Consider the following 25,750-nt stretch of genomic DNA (forward strand, 5'->3'; position numbering starts at 1 on the left):
CTTTTCCTTTTGCCCCTTTCCTCACACTCCCCTCACCCCTTGACCCCGCCCACTCCCATAGGCCCCGCCCCTTCCCGGCCCCGCCCACACCACCCTTACACCACGCCCCCTCCGCTGTCTGTTCCCTTCCCATTGGCTCCTGCGGCCGCCACGTGACGCGGCGGAGGCGCGCGCGGGGGCGGGGCCGGGTGCGCGGGCGCGCTCGGGGCGGCGGCGGCGGCGGCAGTGGCTGCATGTGCGGGCGGGGGGCGGCGAGCGGGGCCGGCCGGGCGGCGAGCGGAGCTGGGCGCGGGGCGAGCGCAGCCCAGAGGAGCCGAGCGGAGCCGGCGGGCAGGTCAGTGCGCGGAGGCGGGCGGGCGGGCGGGCGGGCGAGGGGAAGCGGCGGCGGTGGCCGCACGTGGATCCGCCCGCGCAACAATGCGGGCGGGAGGGGTCCGTGCGCCGCCGGCTGCGGGGCCACCGCGGCGTGCGGAAGAGGCTGCGCGGTGCCATGTCCCCCCGGAGCGGGGCGATGGCTCCGCTGCAGCCGTCCTGAGGCTGTGGTGGGGGGGCAGCAGCGTGTGTGCCCCCCCGACCCCAGCGAGGCCACAGCACCTTTCGATTGACCCCAAAATTAAGGGAGGGGAGCTACGGCCCCGGTGTGCCGGGGTCCCGCACGCTGCTTCCTCCCCGCCATAGCCCCGCTGGGAGCCCACGCGCGATGCCGCAGTCCCCCACCCCATGGTGCGGACACGGAGCATCCCGCACACGGAGCCCACCCCGCCGCGCTCCGTGGGTGGGATGCGGCGTGGCACTGTCAGGGCTCCACGGGGCCTCTCCACCCCCGTCCGGGGCCGGACGCAGCGATCGGTGTCACAAGGGGCCCAAGGGGGGAAGCGCCGTGCTCCAGGCTGTCCGGTCTCGGCATCCCTAAGGATGTTTCCCTCTTCGTCATACGAATGGGGCTGCTCTGCATCGGTAGCTGCGGCAGGGATGGCCTCTCCTCGGTCGTGTTTGGAGCAGGCTGCCGAGGGAAGTGGTGGAATCACCATCCCTGGAAGTGTTCAGAAAACATGTGGCTATGGCACTTGGTGAAATGGTGAATGTGGTGGTGGTGCATTGATGGTTGCACTTGGTGATGTTGGAGGTCTTTTCCAACGTGGATGATTCAGTGATTCTGTTTTGAGCATGTCTCATTAGGCTAACAAGCCATTCCTGGCATTGCCATGGTGTGGGGGCTTGGGAATGCCGGTTGTTCCCACTCCCTGGGTAGGCAGGTCACATAGCAGGAGGACACTCCATGCCGTGCCTTTCTCTGCCGTAGGTAAAGTGGATTTTTGCATGCGACTGGAATTACTAATCCAAGCAATTAGCTGGAATCTGTCAAGTTTGTGCTGCCGCCAATTTCTCCAGTTCATTTGGTTACAGCTTCATCTTTCTGCTCAAAGGAACTGAAATGTAAACGGGGCAACCGAGTGTCTGGAGCTGCTGGGTTGGGTTTATGTCCATGCTCCTGGCCAAAGGAGGATCAGCAAGAAAAGTGAGCTTTAATGAAGTCATATATTTATTGGCAGCCGTGGAAAAAGAGTAATGTGGATAAATGGGGCTAGTGACATGTTTGTATACAAAATGTACATGAATCTCCCTACTAGGTCGTGAGCTGGATTTAAATTGCTCTGCTAAAAGGAAAAAACTGATTTTTTTATGGCATCGTTGCTAATAGTGTTTGTTAAAAATGCTGCAGGTGGATTTAAACCTGAGGACCTTGTGGGCTCACCAGTGTTCTGCACCAGTATTTATGTACATCCAGGGACTTAACAGTGTGTTGTCACTTGGCTTCAGAGTTGACCACCCAGATGCTGACTGGCAGGGGCTGATGCAGCACAGTCCCTGACACAGCCACTTTCTGGGGATCTCAGAGGCCACCAAATTTGACAGTTGGGCGAGTGAAGAGACTTTTAACCTTTGGTAAGTGCTCCAACCTGAAATTTGTTCCTTTTGGAAATATTAAAACTTAAACTTTGGTTAACTTGAGTCAAAGGTGTGTGCCATGAGCCGTCACCCTGTTGGCTCTGCTTAGGGAGAGGGCTGCTTGCAGAAGCAAAAAGCTTTTGTTAAAGCTATTTTATTTTTATGTGTGCCTTGATAGCTCAAAAATCACTCGACTTCCAGTCAAGGCAATCCTGGGTGAGAAGCATCCGCTGGGATTGGCCTGTTAAGTGCATTTCTTTGATTTGACAGCAGAAGTGCCCAGAGAGACATCAAAAATCCCAACATTAAGGCATGTTTCCAGCTTCATCATCCCCTGCAAGCCATGGAAATCAGTGGCTTGAAATCCAGCAGCACCTGATGTTAAAATACCAAACAGTAAACATCATCTCCTATCAATAACTTTAATTATAGTTTGGGTCTTCTCTTAAATAGACACATATTGTCATAGGGAATCAAAGTTTAGCATCCAGACGTGCTCATTGGGGTGGTAGCGTCTTTGGACAGGGTGTAACACGCTTTTATAGCATAAATTAAAATAAAAAAGGGGTTTAGCAGCGTAGCATGCTGTTGTGTAAGAAAACTGCCAACTTTTGGGCTGAGACTGCGTGGTTTCTGGGCATCGTGCTGTGGCGTATTGGCGGGTGATGTTCCCAGGCGGCTTTGGATGGGGAGAGCGAGTTTTACCACTCTGCAGCTGAACCCTGACGGGATTTTTCAACCACAAAACGAAGTGCAGAGGAGGCTTTGTGTGTGCCACAGATAGCCGAACTGAAAGCAAAAATAAACACCCGCGAAAGCTGGGTTTTTTTGGTCATTGACAGAAAAGGAAAGTGCCGGTCTAGGGGCGGGTGCGAAGTCCCGCGTTCCTTACACTCCTGATCTGGAAAATACAGACTGTGGCACATGGTAGCAGCGTGCATGGCTAATTTTACATCTTGTCCTTTTCCCTTTGTGATTTAACCCAAAATTAAGGAAGGGAAGCAGCACCCATTGGCCTTAAATGTTCATTTTTGCCAAGTTACGCCACTTTGCAAACACGAGACACGACCGGATTCCTGTGGCAAGCAGCCCTTAAAATTTCAACAGCTCTACCTATAAATATAGCCACCGTGAAAGGCAATCCGGCTTTAAAAGAAAAAAAAAAAAAAGCAACCACGCTCTTTTTTTAGTCCCACTGTATCTGCCTGACTTTAGTGCCATGCGATGCATCTCCAGCCGGGTGGTGAAGCAGAGGCGGTGTGAAACATTAAGTCTCCTGATTCCTCTTGCTAATTTATGTGAAGAATGGGTGCAAGCAGAGAAAAAAAAAATTGTTTTAGTTGTCCTAAAGATTTTTGGGGATGGGACGGTGGGGCTGGATCTCTGCAGCCACATCATGGCCTTTTGCAGAGGAGCCTTTGGTGATTGCTTGCTTGGTCCTGGTGAGTTCCCAGGAGCTGCTGCACTGCAGGGCAGTGGAGGATGGAGCCTGAAGCATCCCTTGGCTCTAAAGCAATGTCCCAGATGAAAATTAAAGGGAAGAAAAAGAAAGAAGCTGGCTGCCACCTCACGCCAGAGGTGTCTGGGCTCACCCACTGCTCTCTGACGCAACCATAGCAGCTCGGGGAGCCTGGGGGCTGGTTCTGGACATGCCCAGGGTTGCCCAGGGACAGGCTGGCCTCGGGAATGGGTACGGCATGTTCTGGGCACTCCTCCAGGCCAGTGGGACCCCCCACCAGCCCCAGATGATGTAGTGGGGTGATGGCCACTGGCACATCTTGGTGGAGAAGACAGCCCTGCCTGCAGGGCTTGGATTTAGGTGGAGAAGCTCCAAGGGAGGATGGTTTTGCTGCTTGGTGATGCTTTTCTGCGTGCCCTGCGCTTGCATGGCAGAAATCCACCTTTGTGGCCAGAGAAGGTGGGTCACCTTGCAGTGCCAAAACCTGCTGGGTATGGTTGGGATGGGGCACGGGCTGGGAAGCGTGTGGGAGTGGGGCGGGAGAGCTCAGCGCGGGGAATTGCTGCGTGTGCACTTGGGCGAAGTGCTGAGCCTGGGCTGCGCGGGAGCTGCAGACAGAACCCACACGTGACCGTCTGAATTTCAGATGATTGCTGGACCACTTTGCCAACAGCCTCTCGCAGCTCATCAGCTGCAATATCGCTTCTTCTCCCCCCCCCCCCTTTTTTTTTCTTTTTATTTCCTTTCCCCTTCCCCACCCTGCCTGATTTCTGAGCCGAAGCAGGAGGGATGAATACGACACCGAGGGTGGCTGCAGCTGCGCAGGGTTTGTATCCAAATGGTTTCCTGGAAGGCAAGTTTTTTTGTTGTTTTTCAACCTTAAAAATATTTTTACAGCGAGTGTCTCGTGTCGGGGCTGTTAGGACGTCAGGTTTAGTTTCCCATGACATGGAGTGATTAGAGGAGGGAGGGGAAGGAGGGGCTGGGTGCTGCTTGATGTGCAGATCTCTCTGCAGCAGTATCATTGCCTATTGATGGTAGATGTGTTCCCTCTCATCTCTGCGATAGTTCTTGGAGATTTCCTCTTTTACGTCACTGCAGTTAATAAGATGTTTAACTTGAGAGCTGGGGGCGATGGGCTGTGTTATCGTGTTGCAAGGAATGGGGGGGATGACGAGGTCCCGCACAGACTTGTGCTGGGAAGATCGTATCAATGCTGGGGAGAACAGCTGGGTTTGGAGTCAAACCATTGCCTTTCACCCTTAATGAACCTGACCTGGCTGCATCTCATCTTTTTTTATCGTGACAATGATTGTTTTCCATCTAATACTGAGAGAAGCAACTCAGTCCTCTCTGTCTGCTGTATTGCTGGAGTCAAGGGTGCACCTTGATTTTTGTTAGCAGAGGCTGTCTGCCTGGCTGGGCTGAAGCTCTTTTCCTCCTCTTTTTTGGGGACCACTGTAGCATTTCATGAGAACACCTGATGGCTTTTTGTGGTGATGTTGCAGGTGCAGTAGCTGCAGAGCTGGAGCCCTCTCCAGGAAAGTCCTTGACTGTGTGTTTTGTGTGTCACTGGTTGATTACAGAGTTAAGAAAGTGTTGCTGTTGTACATGCCTTGACCAGGAATAGCCTCCCTCCTGCCACAGTTTGCAAGGCCAGCTCATGGAGGGCAGGCGAGTTGGTCAATAAACGCTCCAAGAGGCACCCCAGGGAGTTCTGAACCAAAATGGGAACACTTGTGTCCTTCAGCTCCTCCTTCCTTGCCAAGTTGTTTTCTTCCCCCAGCTCCTTCTCTGACTTGCCACTCAAACCCTCTTCATTTTGCTGTGTTTTTCCACAAATGTTTTTCGAGCGTGACAGCAGGGAGAAGAAAGCCACGAGTGCTGCAGGGGGTTGATGCCTATCAGGCCAACCCTTGCCTGTGGCTTTGGGGGCCCCTTCACTTTGGTGACTTGGTGGCTGCAGGTGGGTTCACATCTGGCAGTTGTTGGGCTTGGAGTTGCCTCTGTCTGCCACCAGACCCAACCCAGCCGCCTGTACCTATTCCAAGGCTCTTAGCTCATCCCCAGGGCTTGAGTCAGGTGGGGTGGCCATGGTGTCCCTATGTAGGTGTGGAGGGGAGAAGGGTTCTGTAACCCTCTCAGGAAAATGGGTACAAGGAGGATTTGCAGGAGGAGCAACCACGGTTCTGGTGGTGGCATTTTCCAACCTTCCATCAGGACCTGTCACTCGCAGTCCTGACAACATTCAGCTGCTGTCTTGCTTTTACTGATTTTGCTCAATAACCCTTTTCTTGCTGCTTAAAAAACAACATGCCACCAACACATTGGGATGTTGATTTGGTTTTTGGGAGGCTCACAGCCTCACAGTTCTGCTTTAGCTCTGGGGAGGAAGCAACATGATTGGGTGCAGTTTTCAGCCCTCATGGGAACAGGGTCTTAAAAGATAACCCTACCATATCCCCTCTCACACCCTCACTGCTGGATGTGGGAGTTAATTTTTCTCCCTCCTGCCATGCACGACAGCCCCTCTCTGTGCTTTAGCTGCGAGCTGGGACAAGGGGAATTTTGGGTGCAACTCCAGGCAGTGCTGGCTCGGCACACGTCCCCAGGCGTCCCAGCTGGGCGGCTGCCCGGGGCCCCCTTCATGCAAACGGGGTCAGCAGCTGGGAAATAGCAGAGCAAAGTGCCTCCCTGGTAATTCCCAGCTGCCGTTAAAGCGGCTTTAAAATAAATTCCCTCAAAGAGCAATTCCAAGTATTTGAGGGTTTGAACTTTTCCGGAGAAGGGTTTGGGAGCTTCCAGCTACCGCACTGCACCCTGGCACGCCGGGGAAAGGCGCCAGGGCAATTGCCCTGATTATCCCAACCTCTAAAAAACACTTTTTTGATGTCTATATGATGTTTATGTATTAGCAGCATGTACAACACAACTGTTGGAAATGGGGCAGTGCTGGAAGCGAAGTTGTGCTAAATTGGGAAAAGGGGTGGCTGGGCAATGTCCTGGTCTGGAGGCAATGCCTAAGGCTCAGTGACACTCACTGTGCCATCCTACCTGGCCACCAGTGCTTACCCAGGGGTGCAGCACAGCAGCCGGGTGCCCCTCGCTGCACATTCCACGGCCAACTCTGCTTGGTAACATGGGCACAACAGAAAACAAACTTTGCAACAAGCTTTGCTCTCCCAGAGCCCTGAAGCTTGCTTAAAAAAAAAAAAAAACAAACTTTGGAGCAATGTGGTCTTTCTTTTTCTCATGCTCATGAAAATTCTCATACCAAACCAGTAACCTCCACTGCCCCCAGTTCATTATTTTTTAAGGTGGTGTTAGGGGGCATTTAAGGGAAAGCTTGTTCCAGCCTCTGTGTCCCCTCCTCTCCTGCATCCCGTCATGGTAAATTACAGCTTCATCCGTGCTTGTGTGACAGGCACTAAAAGGGGGAGGTTTGGTCAACAAACTGGAAAGTTGGTCTCATCCCTGAAAGGCTCTGGATGTCCCTGTGCTGGTGCTCCCCAGGGTGATGTGTTGCTGCATCCCAGCTGGTGCGACATTTTGGTCACGGGAATATCCCTGTGGGGCTGAGTCCCCTGAGCTGGGGACAGCAAAGCTTTTCCCTGCACAGTGCTGGGCTCTTGCCCAAGTCCCCTCTCCAGGGCCCTGGCACCAGTGCAAGTGCAGCCAGGCTGAAGGCTGATTATTAAACCCATGATCCAGGTCACTCCTGTCCCTCTCAGTGCCCCAAAAAATAAGGATGCTGGTAGCAAGACTATATCCAGTTGGGGATATTGCACCTCTCTGAGTGTATCAGTGGGTTTGGGGGATGAACTGAGCTAATTTGGGGTAAAACTACCCTAAAATAAACGTTGCAGCAGGGGGGTTTTCCCCACACAGCCTTCATTGCCATGGCTAAGCTGCTCCCAGCTCAAACTGATTTCGCTCGTGGGATGACCTTTACTCTGGCAGCTGCTTACTGAACTTTCTGTCATATATGTAATTTTTAAAGGTTTTTTTTCTATGTAGACATGATAGAACTGTCTCCTGAGGTGGCAGAAAACACTTCTTGCCTCTTAAGGACAGGTGGGGAAACCTGCACATGGCACAGGGAGGTTTGCTGTGGATGGGACAACACTGGGTACAGTCCCAATTCAAAGTCACATCCACTGGACCACACACTTAGCTGTTTTTTGTTTTGTTTTTTTTTTTTCCCCCTCCCAAACTAATCCCTCCAGCCCCTTAGGCTTTTTGTTGTTGTTGTTGTTGTTGCTCCTCTCTGAATTCCTTCTAATTTGCAGGCTCACTGCCAGCATCCAACGCACTATAAAAAGGGGACTTGTTCTTCAAGCTTCCCTCCGGTACAGAGCATTTGCACAAATAGCAACACGCTTGACAAGTAGGTCTGATTCCCCCTGCTATTACTGAAATTCTCGTAGGGTACTCAGGGAGTAGAGCTGCTGTCTCAAGACAAGCCAAGCTGAATTTCACACAGGGCCCTGAGCCCAATTCCCAGCCAGTATTTAAGCTCCTGTCAGCTGGAAAAACGGAGCTGTGCGTTTTTGTTTTCCTCCCTGTGCAGCTTCCCTCTCTCCCTGAGAGCTAGAGGATGCGGTTGCATCCCTCTGTATCCCACCAACGCAGGTGGGATGTGGGCTGTGGCTGCAGACCCGTGTCCTACTGAAGGCAGCCCCAGGGCCACCATCAGTTTTTGGCTGGTCCCCCCCTCTTCCCCACCATTACAAGCAGCCGTGACATAAACCCCCTGCCAGCTTCCTTCTTAAAACTAATGAGCTGTTTGACCCTGGCAAGTCCTCTGGGAAAGCTGTTGCCAGAGCCTTGCTGCTCACACGGATACAAACTGCTCTCGTTTCCAGCTTAAATTTATTTGTGGATGACTCGTACCCATTTGGCCTTGTTCTTGTACCAGCACTGGCTTTTAGCTTGGATGGCTCCTTTCCCTGCTCTGGTATTTAGCCTCTGGCAGGCTCTACCAAGTGCCATGGGTCTGCCAACCTAAATAACCCAGAGCTTCTGGTGGGGCATGGCTGGAGGGGGTGTAAGGGCATGTAGGCTTCCTCATTCCTGCAGTGGAGACAGCCCCAGCAACTTGATTTGCAGCTCACCCATTAAAAAGGAAAATCCACCATGCAGCCTCTCGGCATCCTCACTGGGGATGGTCCCAGCTGCAGAAGGACAACCTCAACTGTTCTCACCACTGACAAAGGCTCTCCAATATGAAACCATTATCTAATTTCATTAGCACACTTCTCTTTTGCAATGCAAACACCATTTTGGCAAAAGATTAGCTTTTTTTTTCCTGGTGCAGCCTTCAGTAGCACCTTTCCCTCTCCTTTCTGGTAGTGGCAGGGTTTGTGTGCCTGCCCGTGCTAATCTCAGCCCTGGTGTTGTGGAGCAGACATTGCCCATGCGCAGATGTGCCAGGCACTTGGCTCAAAGGCTGAAGTGGATTTAGAATGTCAAAGTTCATCAGGTCAAAATACATGTGTGGCTCCTTACCACTGGTCCCCTTTTGAAGGTGTTGGACTATCCAGGTGTGGGAAGAGCTGCAAGGTATTTGCTTTCCCCCCCAGGATATTTTTTCACCGTACTTTTCACTGCTGCATCTTTGCCATGGGTTTTCTTTGCCTTTTAGGGGCTTTCTTTGGGAGCTCTGTGCTTATTCCTGGTGATGCTGAGATGCTGGCTTATCCATCCCAATTTAGACCCCTGCCTTCTGCTTGGAAGGCAGAACTTGACTGGTACCCTTGATGGAAGGAAGGATGCTCCAGGTGCCATCACTCACCAGCTCCTTATTTCCTCCAAGTTTTCCTTTAGTTAAGAATCTTTTTTTCTTTTTTCATTCTGCCTAATCTAAACTGCACCAGCGTGTGTCCATTTGAGGCAGGATTTTATGTTCCCCTGCAGTGTCCTTCCATCATTCTGTGTCCTCATTAAACCACGTGTAAATTGGCATCATCGAGGAGGAGCTGGCCTCTGCAGTTATTAGCAGGATTATTCTCATCTCCCGGTTTCCAGTGAAGCTGCTGGGCTGGTGTAACACAATTCCCACTAATGTTCATCTGCACTGTCAGGGAGAGTGATACTGATGGGGCACTGAGCATCAGCAGCAGACACCAGGAGGAAACCAGCAGACCCCTTCGCTTCTTTCCATGTTAAGTGATTTTTGACCCCCAGCACCTCTCCTCCAGGCCATGGCTGTTTATCACATCACATTGGGCATTAACTTCCCCTCCTGAATCTTTTTTGAGCAGCCCGTGGGCTCCTTCACAGCTGCAGCTCCAGCATGGCAGTGCATCACATCCTGCTCTCATCGCTGGGTTTGCTTTGTGCATCTCGTTTTCTCGCTGCCTAAATCAGCATCCACAGCCTCCAGCACTCAGAGTGGGTACAGCTGGGCATTTTCTGCCTGCAGTCGATCTTCCTTGTTCCTCTCTCCCTATTTATTTGATTTCTCACTGTATTTAAAGGAGAGGTCAGTGTGCATTTTGCAACCTTCTCCTCCAGTTACTAATTTTTTAGAAATGAAGGGGAAGGAACCACAAACAATAAAGAGCCTGTTTATTTGTCAAAGCTAGAAATGCAGTGACTGAAAAGAACAAGAGAAGGCCCTCAGTCCTCATTTAAGTTTAGGCTTGTGCAGGTCAGGTTGCAGGGGGGTGTGGATTTCCTCCTGCTGTAGTTTTAGATGGAGCTGTTATCACTGCCATTACTGCAAACAGCATCTTAGTTTTGCCTTCTGCACCTCATTTTTGTACCCCCCGGCCTGACTTTCCTGCACCATGCCCATCTGATGCTGGGGGAACAGTGATGCCCATCTCAGTGGCATCATGGCACCCCGTGCAGTGGGATTGGATTGCAAATGCCTAATGGCAGGTGGGTGGCAATAAACTAGTCCTAAGGGTGCAAATGCTGCCAAGGAGGCTGGGACAGGCCATCAGCTGCCGGGAAGAGGGGGTGAGGAGCAGCAGGGTGGCTCAGATGCCAAAGCCAAAGATGCTCAGTAGCCCAGAAGGGACAAAAATAGGTGTCTGGGTCATTCAGGAGGGTTTGAGGACTGCTTAAGATCTTTTCCCTCGGAAGCAGCAATTACCAGATGAAAGGGAATGTCTTCAAGCAGGCGTTTTGGAGCATCTGGTTTGTATTTGGCATGTTCACTAGGGGAAACCGGGAAGGCTGGAAGGCTGCAGGGTGGGTTGGTGGCTGGGCAAGGCAGAGGGTGTCCTTCAGGAGATGAGTCTGGTTGCTTACAAAATGTATTTTGACACCAGGAGCATTCCCACATCTCTCATCCTTTTTGGACTGTGTTGTCAATAACTTCCCAAAGCGTTAATGCTGGGCCTGAGCTGGATTTCTGCTCATGGGAGGTTAAGTTCTCCAGATGAAGTGGCGAATAGGGGGGTGCACACGTGGTTTTCTTTTTAGGTTTTGCCCTTCCTCGCTACAGAGGAGGCATTGGCATGTAATTACCACCAGCTTTAATTCAGCCAGACCAACTGCCTTTCTGGCAAACCCACATACAATAGGAGCCAAAGGTTATTGCATGCCCTAAATAAAACCATTACAGCCCTGGGGCCTCACCCAAGCCCAGACCGCAAAGCATCCAGGACTGGCTCCATTCAGTTTTTCTGAATCTGGAAGATTTGGTTTGATGGCAATGACCCATAACTTTTTTTTTTCTTTTTTTTCTTTTTTTTTTTTTCTTTCTTACTTTCTCCCTGCAAAGCCACCTGCATGCTTGGAACCACTTGTGGCACCTGCCAGGAGTAGCACATCTGGCGAGTGTTAGCAGGCCTGCCAGGGATGCACTTGGTTTAGTCTTTTCTTGCTAAAATCATTAGTGGCTTTAATTGAAAGCAGAGATGGATAAAGGCACGTCACACAGACACACCACAGCGTGCACAGCTCAGCCCAGCACGTGGCTGTGACCAGTGTCCTCTCAAACTGCTGCCAGATACAGCCCAATGTTCTGCCCACCCATGGGATGTACTGAGATTTCAGGCACCACATAAGGACCTATGTGGCCTGGAGTAGCCATCCAGGAGCCAGTGCATCCCACAGTGCTCTTCTCCTAGTTACTGCTCCAAACTGGGATTTACTCTGAAAGCTGAAGGATATTACTCTGTATCCCTGAGCAAATACAGCCCAAAGTGATGCAAATGCATGACCTCGCCCAGATCTCAAGAGGTAAATATTGCATCATGATGAGCATGCCCCAAATCCTTTGCCTCAATCTGAGACACTCTGAGTCCATCCTAATGCAGGGACACACCAGGCCAGGGAGGAGGTATGTGGTGGGAAAGGCTTTCTCCTCACCACCCAATTTAATTGTCAGTGTCTCATGTTTGTAGCATTTTAGACACTGGTCCTGCCTCCATGCAAGGCTGCTCTGGCTCCTGGCGTCCCCACAGAGCTGCTAGCAGGGAGAAATTACATTTCACAACCCATCTTTCCAGGCTCCCACAAGATTACTGGAGGGAATGTGCTGAAGAAAATATCCCAACTGCTGTTAAAAGGCATAGCTTTTCCTGCCCCTTTCTGGGATGGCCGTTCCTTCACTGAACCAGACACTCTCCTCCAGCTGGCAGCACCCACTGGAGCCAGCACTGTGTTACCTCCCCATATCACCCAGGGGTGACTTTGCCCTCCCGGCCTCCCCTTCATGTGCAAATAATTGAAATTGTGATAAGCAGGCTCTTTTATGAAGAAATTCTGCTTTTCTCTCGAAGTGCTCCTGGGACAGAGCTCGGTCACTTTATATCTGGGCAATAAATCTCCAGGCTCTCCAGGGCACACCCACCACACAAGGCAGTAATGGGCCTGCCAGATGCTGTTCTGTCTGAGTGAAGAGCTTGCCAGCCAGTGCAGCATCTGTTAATCATTTGCCAGGGGAGCCCAGGCAGTGAGGGAGTCTCAAGCTGAATCCCTTTTGGCCAATCCTTTTGAATCACAGTGAAGGTTTCTGGATTACCTGGAGCTGAAACAACCTGTGAGCTGCAGCAGCCTGTAATCCTGGGCTGAGAGATGCATCCCACACGTCTCAGGAGGAAGGTGAGAAATCTTTCTCCTTGGTCCTTCTTTTTCTAAGAGGTGTAAAATCCTCACCAGGCTGAGGCTAAGGTTGCCCTTTTTCTTGATCCCACTCATCTGCTCTTGCTTCAGAATCCTTTGAGCATCAGATGATGAGATGTGTCCTGGGCAGTGGAAAGCACTGGGGAGGCTTGAACTGGTTTGGTGCTGACTCACCTCTTCCTGGATGATGGCATATGGACAAGGCTGAAAGTGAGGATGGCTTTCTCTGATGTTTCTTCTCTGTTGAGTCTTCTTTCAATATTCCACAATCCCAGTCCACGCATTTTGCCTCCAGCAAGAGGAACACCTCCAGGTTCTCCGCAGAAGATCTTGTTGCATCTGGGGCCAATGGTCGGGCTTTTGCACTCATTCTGGTTTCTCTCCCAGGCTAATTACAAGCCTCTTGGACTCTCTCAGGTGGCTTTGGCAAGTGCTCTGCTTTTCTAGTGCTGGTGCAGAGGAGCCCTGGCCACAGCCATCAAGTCTTTCCCCAACCATTAGAAAGCAGTTGCAGTCCTTGTGTGTCTTTTCATTGCCGGAAGCCGGTAAGTGGATGGATCCTACACAAATAAACTTCTCAAGGGCAGAGAGTCAAAATATCCCTGGGCTTGTTTGGTGGGAAAAGGTTAACCAGCGTGAAGTCTATGAATTGCTGCTGACCCGACTTTGTTGACAAAATACAGTGTTACTAATTGGGCTTGCAGGCAAACTGCCTGGAGATGTTTAGAAGGAACTTGTCCATCACAAAGGCCGAGATCTCCCTGGCAGAAGATCTGTCTGGGCTCTTTGGAGATGCGCCTAGGCCTTGGCCATGGCTCTGGTTTGGGGTTTTGTTGTTGAGCATAAGATGTGTCAGAGTCTCAGTCTCCCACAATGGCCATGGGGCCACACAGATTCACCAACAGTAGAGCTGTTGCAGAGGACAGGAGGAGCCTGGGACCAGGTGACCAAAAATGGTATCCTGATCTCTTGGAAGGTCTTCTTGCTCATTGCAGGACTAAATATTGTTGGGCTAGACAACATTTGAAGTTCCTTTCCAACCCAAACCATTCTGTGATTTTTGTGATGACTTTAAAGAGGCTCCTGCGTCCCTAAATTCAGGTTTCTGCTCTCAAGCTGAATCCTACACGAGGCATCATTACCTGGACAGAAGAAGAAGCTTCATGATAAAGGTGAAGTTCTGGAGTGTGACTTGTGCTGTTCCCAGTGTGGTCCTAAATCCCAGCAGCTGTTCACTGGTGTGTTGACACTGGTGACACGCTGTGTCTCCTTACCCTCAGCCCAGTGGCTTATTTTTCACTGTGTCAGGGCAGTGGTCAGGGCGTGTCCCTGGGTGCCAACGCAGCCTTTCAGCCGCCGTCACGGCAGCTCCAGAGCCGGCTGCTCCTCTCGTGGCTGGCGAGTTCCTTCACAGCATCTCACGGCCCTGCGTGACGAACAGCTTGCTTCCCTCGGCCTGGGAGCGAGCAGAACACCCGCGCTGGCGCCGGCCCAAGACAGAAGCTTTGGGAATCCTCCTCGACAGCATGACAACAAATGCTCCTCTCTAGCTGGGCCAGTGCTGAGAGGCTCCCAGCAGCAAAGCCCGTCCCGGTGCAGGAAGAGCTCGCCTTGGGCTGCGAGGTTTCCTGCACCTGCGTGACTGAACGTGCTGGAAAGCACCTTCCATGCATGCCAGAATGGTGGAAATCCAACTGCCAGAAGATAAACATGCCAGTGCCTGTCCTGCCGTGCTTTGAGCTGGGGGGTGGCACCTAGTGGAGGTGGGCAGGGGGGCTGTGCCCTTTCCTCAGTTTCCCTGAAAAGCTGACAGTTGCCTCCTAGGTGAGGTCAGCCACATCCAGGTGGAGCCTCATACAGATTAACTGCTCCTCAAAGGTGGCCACGTGCTTGTAGCCCACAGGTGAAGCTGCCTCTCTAGGATGCTCAGCCTTGTCTAATTCAAGTTGGGCCATGCAGACATGACTTGGAAGAGCCAATGGGAGCAAGATACATTTTCCTGTTCCTCTTGTGCAGCCTCTGGATGTGGTCTTGCCCAGGCTGAAGTGGCCCTAGGGATGAAATGGTCCATCCAGGCTGGAGTTCAGAGCAGCTTGACCGTTCCCTGAGAGCAGCCGTGGCAAGCAGCCCACGTTTCACAAGTGGGGTTTTCCCATCAGGCTCTCCAGCTGCTATAAATAACAGGAAATGTTTTGTCGTTTTCTGCTCCAGAGAAGGTCAGGAGCTGGATTCTGTGGTCTTTGGAGCTTTAATAAGGTTGGAGATTTATGCAGTGTACCCAGAACTCCCCTGAGACAGCTTGCCTGGGGCTGTTTGGCTCCTTGGATGGAGAAGTCCTGAATGCCAGCCTTTGACAAAAGTTACCTTAGCCACCCTTTATGAGCTGTCAGGTCCTGCTAAATCCTTAATGTGCTCTTCATCTCCAGACCAAATGCTAACTCCTGGATTGCTGCCGAAGCTGCTCATGAGAGGTCTAAACCATCCTCGATCAGTGATAGGAAAAATCTTCCACCATGGATCCCAGGATGGATGGATTTAGGAACACCAGCCACTAAGTCTCATGAGCTTGCTGAGAGCTCATCTTCATAGAATTATAGAATGTGCCCTTGTGAGACCCCACCTGGAGAACTGTGCCCAGGTCTGGGGTCCTCAGCACAAGGAAGACACGGATCTGTCAGAGCGGGTCCAGAGGAGACCACAGAAATGATCAGAGGGCTGGAGATTCTCATGTTTGTGTTTGCAGCAGGATGGAAGCGCAGGAAATCGACTGGAAGATCCATCCTCAGGGGGTTGTTCAGACACCTAGACAGCTTTTCTGGGTCCTGGAGAGCCCCAAGCTCATGTCTGTGCTGCCTGTCGCCCCAGCAGCCACGCAGGGAGGAGGCAGAGCCCTGTCTGCCGCCTCTCCCATTTCCCCAGCAGATGCAGGAATGCTTTGATGTCCACTTCCCCAACTCCAGTGCCCAGCAACAGGATTAACCACCAGTCAGATGCCTCCATCGACTCCAAATAAATCTTCTAAACTCAGACAAGCACCACTCAGAGGGGTCCCAGCATTCCCCTCTTGCAGAATGAGGGTTAAAAGTATTTTTTCCCCTTGCACCTGCCTCTCTGAAGCCAAGACTGTGTTTTATTTTTAAAGCCTAAGTTTCTTGGTGGTTGGCTCTTCTCCTGGGATGTACAGGCCAGGGACAAATAGAAAAATTGCCAATCTCGGTGGTACAAAGAAGGTGGACAGTGTGGAACGTGCTCACATGGGTTGGAAGAAACTCTTCCCCCCCAATCTCTTCTTCCTATAGCCAAGAGAGAAATCCAGCTCTAGGGATGATCCTTCAGAAATATACTGAATTTTGCTCCTTTTTGCATGTTTATGAGAGTGTTTTATTTGTCTCTAAGGAGTTTTTGGGTCAAAGTTAGCATGCCCTGTGCAGATCTCTGAAGCCTGGCTCAGTCCCACTTAAATGGTTTCAGTGAGGCTGAATTATTTTTTGTTAAAGCCCATGTGTTTACATTTCATAAGCTTATTTTAAAACACATGTGTATACAAGAGCAGGCTTATTTATATGGCAAATTGGCCTGCTGTGTCCTTACCTGACTTAAGTGTCAAAGAAGCAGCTTTTTTTAACTTTTTACAAGCACAGTTTAAAATAAAATACTGGTTTGCTGTGCGCCAGTGAATCTGCCCAAGAAAGGAGGTCAGGACAAGGTCTTGTTTTCCAACTGTAAAATGTCATTTTGCTTATTTACGGAGCTTCCTCTCACTAGCCGTCATTTTAGGTTAATATGTTAATGACAGCTACAGGTTAAAAAAAAATAAAAATCATTTATGTTCCCCAGAGTCTTGGCAAGCCAAAATCCCAAAGTAACCAGGCTTCCCAGTGAAACAGCTTTTGGGAACTTTCCATCAGTAAAGCAGGATTTGCTGGGTGACCCATTCTACCCAGGTTTTTGGCAAGATTTCTGATTTCAAGTACCCCAGGGAAATTCTTGAGAAAAGCCTTTGTGGAGGGATCTTGGCATTTTTTACTTGCTCTGGAGGAAGGATTTCGTTCTTGCTTTTAATCCTGTGAACTGGTAACGCACCAGTCCACCTGCAGGAAGGTAAGGAGCACTTACGGTGATGCAATTCAGTGTTGGAGTGTGAGGAGATGAGTGTGGACCTCAGAGCAGGATGGGAAGGGTGAGGAGAGCCCCAGGGAACTACAAATTTACACAAAGGCAAAGGGAAGCTTTGACTGTAGAACATAAAATTCATCTTTCACAAGGGATAAGAAGCCCATTTTTTTTATGCCTGTGCTTGGATAACTTTTCCTGCTTTTATCAAGTTTCCATGTGGGGCTGGTGGATATGGTCATGAAGACCTTGGAGGTAAGGAGACAAGTGTTGACATTTATACCCAGGAGAGAGCTGGAGCAGACACAGAGTGAGGGATGGTTTTCCATCCAGAAAAGCTGTAAACCAAAGCCCTGACCACTGGTGGTTATTTAAAGACTCCAGCAGTGCTTCCTGCCATGGGAAGGTGCTTGGCCCACGTTCAGCCTGGGCGACTGCTCTCTGCAAAGCCAAATAAATAGCAGCCACTTGAACTTTCCACCTTGTGGGCTCAGCCAGATGCCTCATCCTGGGCCGTGACCAGGCACTGTGCATTGGATGGGCTTTGTGGATTGAGCCTCTTTGGAGGATCTAGTGCTCACCACATTTTGGGGTTGAGGGTGCATTTCCTGTCTCTGAAGGACCCTAGTGAAAGAGTTCGGTGCTGTTTGGAGCTAAGAGAGGGCATTTGGGAAGGGAGATCTGTGTTTCCATACAGGTCCATGTCCTTCAGTGACTTCGGGCAGGGTGAAGGGAGGAAATTATATCCATTAACTCTAGAAGTGTGCTTTAGATGCTACATCTCGGAGAAGCACAGTTCAAGTAGCCAGGACCAGGAATCTCATCCATCAGTCAAGGCATGGTGGTAATGCATGACTGCAGTGATCATCTGATCTGCAGGTTATCCTTGAGGGTGCCAGGGCCTCAGTGGTGAGATGCCCAGAGCGATGCTCCACACCTTGGGGAGGTTGGAGGTGGTCCCTTCCAACCTCAGCCCTCCTGTGACAGTTGATGTGAGATGTCAGACAGTCCTCTGTGGGTATTTTGTTGCTTTTATTGAGTTGTAGTCAACATGATGCATGTCCTTCCCCACTTCTGACCTTTCCCCGGTGAGCTGAGATGTTTCAGCAGCTCGCAGGAACCCTGCAGTGGATGCTCCTCACATCCAGCTCCTCAGCCTGGGAACTTTTGCAAGACTTGGCAGCAGGACTGTTGCAGGAGTATTCCACACAGGACCCAAAAGTATTGCTGTCGGTGCAGCGTTGGCCGGCCTGGACGCAGGGTCAGCTCCCTCAGAAATCAGACTGTTGACGAACAAGCTTGAGCGCATTCAAATGTTTCGTCTGATTTTCTTGGACTGCAGAGTTTCCAGTGGAGCCAAAAAGCAGGCTCCTTCTCTGGTTGACTCTGCAGACCAGAAATACAGCCAGGTTCAGTGCAATAAGGAAGTTCACAATTCTTGTACTGGTGTAGCAGAGAGGGGAAAAGCTCAGTTTGGAAAAGCTCAGATGTCTTTCTTGAGATAGAAATAAGTCCAACGTGGTGCTCTGTGCCTGTGTTCAGCATCAGGGATGATTGCTTGGACAGCCCCAGGACCAAAATCCTTGCTCGACGTCCCTCTGAATTTCTGACAAAGAAGCAAATCCAAGGGCATTTTACTTGATCAAGTTCAAAAAGTGTCCACACAGGCTTTGGGGAGTGCAGAGAGAAGCTGTGCCAGCACTGAGCTGGGATGAGAGCACAGGAGACTTAAGGCAGGAGGAGAGCATCACTTTAAACTGCAAATGAACCCTTAAGTGACAAAAAACTTGAAGCAAGCCCACATTTCGGGTCAGGCTGGCCGTGAATCAGCTCTAGAAAACGAAAGACGAAACTTTCTGACTTCAGTTCGAGTTATGAACTTATAAACTCTCATTTATCTGGTTTAATGGATGCGAGCCAGAGACATTTTTTGAGGTTAGTGGATGGGACAGCTTCCTGAAAATGACCTCATTGAAAAAGGCGTGATTTGGAGACAGAGTTTGTCTCAAATTCTCGTATTGTACAAGGCTTGTATTGTAATGTGACATGGAGATACCTTCTGTATATCCCAGAGCTGCTCTTGAGCATCCTCCATTCATTTAGCACTCTCTGCTAAAATGTAAAAGCATGATAAATCACTTCCAAAAATGAAAGTTGAAAAAAACTAATCAGATTTTAAACCCATCTGAATGATGACAAATGTGCGAAAAGATTTTGCACAGGAAGGCCATGTAACCTTACTCCATTCCCCCAAGAAAACAAGCACAGAGTGGCAGTGAACTGTGGACAAGTGGGGCAGCCCATGGTCCAGCTTTGTGATCATGGCTCAGAGATAGGGGTCAGAATAGGAGTGTCTCACGTTGGTGGTTTTTGTCAGCAAATCTAAGTAGTTTTTTTTTCCAGAGCAAGGCTATTTTCCCCCACTCTGTTTCCCTTTAAAACACTGAGGGGTTTTGCTGTTGCTTTAAAAATGGCTGTGTATTCCCCACAACTGTCTTCAGGCATTACAAAAACCAGAATATCTGCCTGAAGCTAGGCATAGAAATGCAGCAGAGGCATCATGCAGGCAGCTGGGCTAAAATTGGTATCTGCAAAAGTTAGAGGAGATTTCATGGAGCTGTTGTTTGTTTTATTGAAGTGGACAGGTCGAAGACCAGAGTTTTATCAATGCCCTGGCATCAGAAGGATGTACTACTGGGCCTGGATGCTGTGAATCTTCCTCATCCTTGCTGCTGTGGCTGTAAGCTGGCTGGGATGTGCTCCTGGTGAGGAGTTGGCGATGTTGTCACCAACTTTGGAGGCAGCGATGCCACAATGATGCTCCTGCCTGCGGTTGTGCTGGAGAAGTGGGTGAGCTCAGAGTTGATCACTGATGTTAACTAAAAGCTCCTATTCCTACACTGTACCAGTCTCCTGGGAGCAGATTTGGGGCAGGTGTTCCTCTGCGCCTGAGTTAGGTGATGGCTCCATGGGTGCCTCCATCCCGATGCAGATCCCCACCGGCCTGCCAGCTTGTGAGGCTCAGACAGGGAGACTGGGTCCAGCTACGTGGGAGAGGTTGGTTTGCAGTTTCAAACCTTGCAGGGAAGTCTCTTGCTGAGGTCCCCACAATCTTTCAGGTGCCACTATCTGGTGGAACTTGAGGGAAGTCCCTGTGCTGCATTTCTAGTAAATGCCAGCCCAGGACGTGCTAATGACAGCAGAGAGGATGTGCTCCGTCTGTGTGATGAATGACACTTACAGGAGATCTGGAAACAGGATGGGGATGTTTTATCGACCAGCTGATAAAAGAAAATGCCAGAGAAATTCCCATGTGGGAACACATGGCAGAGTTTCACCCCATGCCTCGGCATTGAATTACAGTGCTCATTTAGCAACCCTTGGCTGCCTGTCCCAGTGCTGCCCACAGTGCCCTGCCAGTACAGCTGCCTGTTTGTAGAGAGATGAGCTGGGAACAGATCAAGCTGAAAATAAACTTGATTATTTATTTTTTAACTTCCCCCAAGGCAAGATGGACTCCATGGTGCCTTTGCCGAGATGGCTGTCAATGTCACAATGCCCTTGTGCTGGTAGAACTGAGCCAAACCAGTACCTGCTGACTTTGCACTGGAGCAGATGAGCCCCATGTCCTGTGGCTGAAGGGGACATCTTCAGTGTCTCTTGTCTCTGCTCACTCTGTCCCAGTGTGATCCAGCCCACACCAGGGGGCTGGTTTTGCTGTTGGTTGTCACATGCAATGCCAAATATAAGTTATTTGTGAAGTAGCAAAAGATCCTTTGTGCTGGCTGCTGGAGTACTCTGTACATACCTCTGCCTGTAGGGTATTTCTTCTAAGATAGTTGAAATAGTGTGGATTTCAGCATGGAGCAAGGTATAGTAATAGGAATGGCCTCATTTTGCTTTTTCTTTGTACCAAAGGAGCTTACAATGGGGGAACTAAGTGAGCCTTAAGTCAGCACTGGGTCTTCTGCACAGTCTCCATAGATATTCCTCAATGGGTTTTTTTTCTGTTTACGGCAGCCTGGCTCTTTAGGAAGTAGCATGAAAAAGAGATGGAGAAAAACCCTCCCAGGATACACTCATGGCCAACAGGATGGGGAATGTATGTCTGCCTCCTCCCCAGGATGAAACCCTCTTATATGCCCGTGGGAGCAGAGGGACAGGGACCATTTTGGATGGATCTCAAAGCCATTATTTAATCCAGACGGTTTTTTACTGGTGTTGCTTTTTCATTCACCTCCTTTCCCTTTTTCCCTGCTGAGAGGCAGAGCATGTGCGTGTGCATCCCCAGAAACATTTACTATCATCAGTTGGCTTCATCATAAATGATGAATTTGGGCTTGCATCTTCCTTTTCCCGGCAAAGCTCATTTGCTTTCAGCTTGATTAGAGCCTGCTCCAGCACAGCAAGGGTGGCTGGGAAATGCCACCCACGCCGGGGTGTCAAAATGCCTCAGAAACCATCCGGGAGCCAAGCGGAGCCGGGAAACCAAGCAGAGCCGGAGCAGCTTGCGTGTCTCCAGGCCATTAAAGATCACCCCTGGGGCTGGGGAGGATATGCAGAGCATGGATGAAACGCCGCATCCTGCCTGTCCCATCCCTGCTGGATCCGGCCGTAGGAGCTGAGGAAGTTTTCCTGCTTAGCAGGGTGGGGAAGGCTTCGCATCTCAGCCTTTATTTAATTTTCAGGTGATAAAAGCGTCGCTTCCGTGCCTGGCGCGTCAGAGCAGCCAGCACCTTCAAACGCTCCCTTTTCTCCAGGGAATTTGCATTTCCCTAAAGGCAGCACCGGATTTATGCAAAAATCTAGATGAAAGAAAGTCAAAGGCAAAGCATGCTCATGAGTAAACTTTCCTGGGCACTTCCTGAACAGTCAGACACCCTCCTTACAACCTTTTGCCATTTTGAGGAGAAGTGATGCTGATTGCAGGTTCCTCCAGCTCCAAAACCACTTGGTGCTGACCACTTCACCTCCATGTTGTCCCAAGAGTGGTATCAGTCTGGAAAGGTACTTTGAGGCTGTGATATCCCGCTGTTGGATTTGCTTTTTGCCTGGGTGCACTGTTCACGGGATGTGGCATTCCCTCTTGTTGTGGTGTTCAGGTGATGTTTCCACTCTAGGCAGGATGGATTTCTTCCTCATCCTGCCATTCCCCGGGGTATGTGGTCCTTCTCCTTTGGTGATCTCCAAAATCACCTTGGCACGGTCCATCAAAGCCAGCTGGCTGTGCTGCATGACCTTCTCCTTGCTTTCCCTGACAGGATGGGAAGAGCACCAAGTATCATCATCTCACAGTGGCTCTGACACGAGCTTTTTGCTCATGCAAATGATTGCAATTTCCCTTCCTGAGATACCAGGGCATTTGCTGGCTTTTACAAAGCCACTGCTGGAAATCCTTCCTGTGAATGACAGGAACACGATTGGATGACTATTCATCTTCTGTATCGAAAGACAGTTCATTTAAGTTCAAGAAGCGCCAGGATCTATATAGTTTGCCATCTTTTTTTAGCTGGTTTCGCCTCCAACAGTGGCTGGGAGCAGCCTTGGCATGCCAGACCATCTCTGTGTGACAAGTGAGGATGTGATTTAAAATGTGCTCATCTGGGGCTGCAGCAGCTGCTCTCTGCTTCTGGTGTGCAGCCCAGAAAGGGACAGGCTTGATGGTAATTGGGGAGCCCATTTTTGCAGTCCAAGACCACGTTCCAAGCTACAGCATTGTAGGGCTCCAGCCCAAATGATTTTTCATCCCATTTTCCTAATTCTCAGTGTCCTTGTCCAGCAAGGTTTTTTTAATACCTTGGTTAAACTGGAATCCAGTTTGAACTGCACTTGATGAAGAGACAGGTGGGGAGTTGGGGGGAAGCTGATGTGGAGAACCCAGGCCAAGGGTCATGGTAACACCCACCCATCCTGCCCATCAGGCACTCAGAGAATCATGGAATGGTTCGGGATGAAAAGGACCTTTAAAGATTATCTAGTTTCAACCATGCTGCCATGGGCAGGGACACCTTCCATTGCAACCAGGTTGCTCAAGGCCTCATCCAGCCTGGCCTTGAATTCTTCCAGGGATGAGGAAGCCACAGCTTCTGGGGGCAACCTGTTTCTGTGTGTCACCACTCCCATCATAACCTTCTTATCATAAATTATCATAACTCCTACTTACCGTAACTCCCATCATAAATTTCCTTCTTATGTTCAATATGAACCTGCCCTCTTTCAATTTAAGGCTGTTGCTTTTTGTACTGTCACTACAGGCCCATGTAAAAGTCTTTTTCCATCTTTTTTTTTTAACGTCTCTTTAATACATTGAAAGCCTGCAGTGAGGTCTCCCTAATCACCAATTCCTGAGCTGGAGAAAGAGCCACGGCCACATCCTCACATTTTTATGCCCATCTGAGCCCAGCTGCAAGGTGAATGTCCAAGGGGCTTTGAGTTTCAGAAGTTCTGTAGTTGGGAAAAGGCCTCAAGCTGCACCAGGGGAGGTTCAGGTTGGGTATCAGGAAGAGTTTCTTCACTGAAGGAGCGACTCAGCACTGGAATGGGCTACTCAGGGAAGTGGTGGAAACCATCCCTGAAGTGTTCAAAAATGGGTAGACGTGGTACTCAGGAATGTGGTTTGGTGGGCAGGATGGTACCTGTTTGAAGGATGGACTTGATGAACCTGGAGGTTCTTTCCAACCTGAATGATTCTACAATTTTATGATTCTGATTTGCAGACTCTGAGCAATCTGAGCTCTGCATTGCCCTAATCTCCTTCCTCCAAAGTGATGCTTGATCCTCCTCCCTCCTCCTGCAGTTTAGTCCCCCATCTCCCATGTGGACAAGGTGCAAATCGAACTAAGGACATGAGGCAGTGCTTTACACACCAGGCAGGCTCTGCAGAGTGAGTGGAGACATTGATGTCCCTCCAACAAAAACAGCTGTAACTTTCAACATTCATGCCCTTTGATCTTTTATTTGAAAGAAAACCACCTTCATTTGCTCTGCGAGCTCCCACGGGTGGGGGACAACTTTTGGCACAGCTCTGGGGCTTTGCGCAAGGGCAGCAGCAAAGGGTTTTGTCCCTGTTGCTGAGGATGGCTGGGTCCAGGAGGGTGCAGGGGAGCAGGAGAGGGTGCAGGATCAGGCCATGCTCTAGCCATGCATCCAAAACTGGCAGCTTGGAAGTACCCACATTTGTTCCTAGAGCTTTGTCGACATGTTGCTTTTGCAGAGCACTTGTCCTATGGCAACCACAGAACTCTGCTGTGGCATTTTGCTGGACCTAAGGAGTTTTCTGGAAGAGGGATTTAGGGAAAACCATCTTTGCAGGACCTGGGCTTAATGGGAGGAGCCAGGAGCATGACATGCTGGGGGGTATTGATAACATTGGCAGACCTTGCCACATCCTACCTAGGAGCAGCCTATTTTCCCATCTCCCTTCACTTCCTCCATGGCTTTTAATTATCCTGGCTGACACTCAATTGTCTTTTCCCCGGGGTCTCTCTGTATTGTTGATAGTCCTGAGGGGACACTTCTCACCTACATGCAGTGTCTCTGTCCCATCCTGCTGGAAAAGGAACATCCCTGGAGGCACTATTTCAGGGGCCAGTTTCTGCTGTTAAAGTGACAATGGCCGTGGCTGGGGAGAGTGAGGAGGAGACAACCCAGGGGTTTCCATGCAGCACTGTCCCCATGGGCTTGGTGGCAGCCTTCAGAAGTGCTTTGGTGTCCACCACAAAGGAGAGGGCTGGTGGTGCTACCCACCTCTCAGCAGCCTGTCACAGTATGTGTGACCCTGTCTCCATGGGGCAAAATGTGTAAACCAAATAGTGCAGAGCAAGATGGTTTGGGAGGACAACCCCAGGCAGCACAGGGTCTGGATGGTGGAGAAACCTCAGAGACCCACAAACGCCATCTAAACCTAGTGCCATTGACTTGGAAGAGCTGCCTTTCTCCAGAGCTTGGCTTCTCTGGACAATCCTGACCGCAGCTTGATGTTACCAGAGATCTTTCCATGGAACACAACACAGGCAGAGCATGTTCCATCCTGTGTTGCATCCCCAGCATATCACAGAGCACTATTTCAACATTGTCTGCAGGTCAAAATCCACCTTTTGGGTAGATTTGAGTCCCCTGGAGCCCCCTTCATCATCAGCAAACTTCCATCAAAGCCACCGCAGCCAGTCTGGATTGGGGGTTGTGCAAGAGGCGCCAGTGACGCAGACAGGGCTCTGGTGGCCTTGGGTCAGGGCTGCTGGTGGCCTGACAAGGTAAGGCTAGGTAATGTAGGGACAACTTCCCATCAGAATCCCACCACCGAGGAGGGACATGGCAAATAGCGAAGTTCAGGTCTGGTGGGACACAGGCTCAGGCTCAAACTGTACCTCAAAAGGGAGGTCATGGCAGCTCCTCCCTGCCCTTCCCAGGAGTGCGCTGCTGTTTCTCAGAAGACACATGATTCTGCACCTCCACCCCCAAACTTTGCCACCTGCCACAAGTATTGAATTAGCTCAAAATTCTGTGAGAAACCACAAGAAAAAAGCTGGGCAGGTGTTCAGCTGCACCAGAGTTTCAGGGTGGGAGAGACACGTGTCAGTGGGCACTTGTTGGAGGGGACCATGGGGGTCAGTTTGCCCCCAGTGTGTGTTTTGGGGTGAGGATGCTGTTTTGAGATTCTTTTCTTTCAGGAGATACTGTTGGACAAGGCTTAAAGCCTGGAAATGCCTAATCACACACAGAATTGCTCTTTTTCCTGATTCTTCTGGGCAAAAGAAATCCCTGAAGGATGTGGGGAGCTGGCCCCCAGTATTTGGAGTGGCTGACTTCCCTGTGCATCGGGCGCCGGAGCGTGGGGACCATCTGTCCCCAGGCAACCGAGCTTTTCACCCCTCCCCCAAAAAAACCCTCTAGGGCACACCCTCTGCAGATTTGGGAGGTAGCCAGCCCCAAGCCTGTTATTACTTTTCCCAGTGGAGTTGGCCTCTCTTCCTCCCCACTCTTTTTCTTTTTTTTTTCCTCCTTTTCCTTCAAATCCAAGCCAGAAAAAGCCTCTGACATCGGCACCACGACTGCAAGCTCCTCGTGGCTGCTGGGGGAAGGCAGTGGAGGGGATATCTCGGATTATAAAACCAGGATCTCGCTGGGATCAGGGCCACCGGTAGCTGC

At 50.4% G+C, this 25,750-nt stretch overlaps 1 protein-coding gene across 1 annotated transcript in view; it reads left to right on the top strand.

The window, feature by feature from the left end:
• Window positions 1-237: 237 nt before the first annotated feature.
• Window positions 238-25,750, top strand: part of PTP4A3 (protein tyrosine phosphatase 4A3) — a 42,130-nt gene continuing 16,617 nt past the window's right edge. The window contains exon 1 of the mRNA XM_066175334.1: window positions 238-334. The gene's annotated coding sequence lies outside the window, so the exon portion shown is untranslated. The remainder of the gene's footprint in view (window positions 335-25,750) is intronic.

Source organism: Chamaea fasciata, unplaced genomic scaffold (genome assembly GCF_029207755.1).
Source record: "Chamaea fasciata isolate MVZ Bird 193981 ecotype frontalis unplaced genomic scaffold, bChaFas1.0.hap1 SCAF_1, whole genome shotgun sequence".
Taxonomy (NCBI): Eukaryota; Metazoa; Chordata; class Aves; order Passeriformes; family Sylviidae; genus Chamaea; species Chamaea fasciata.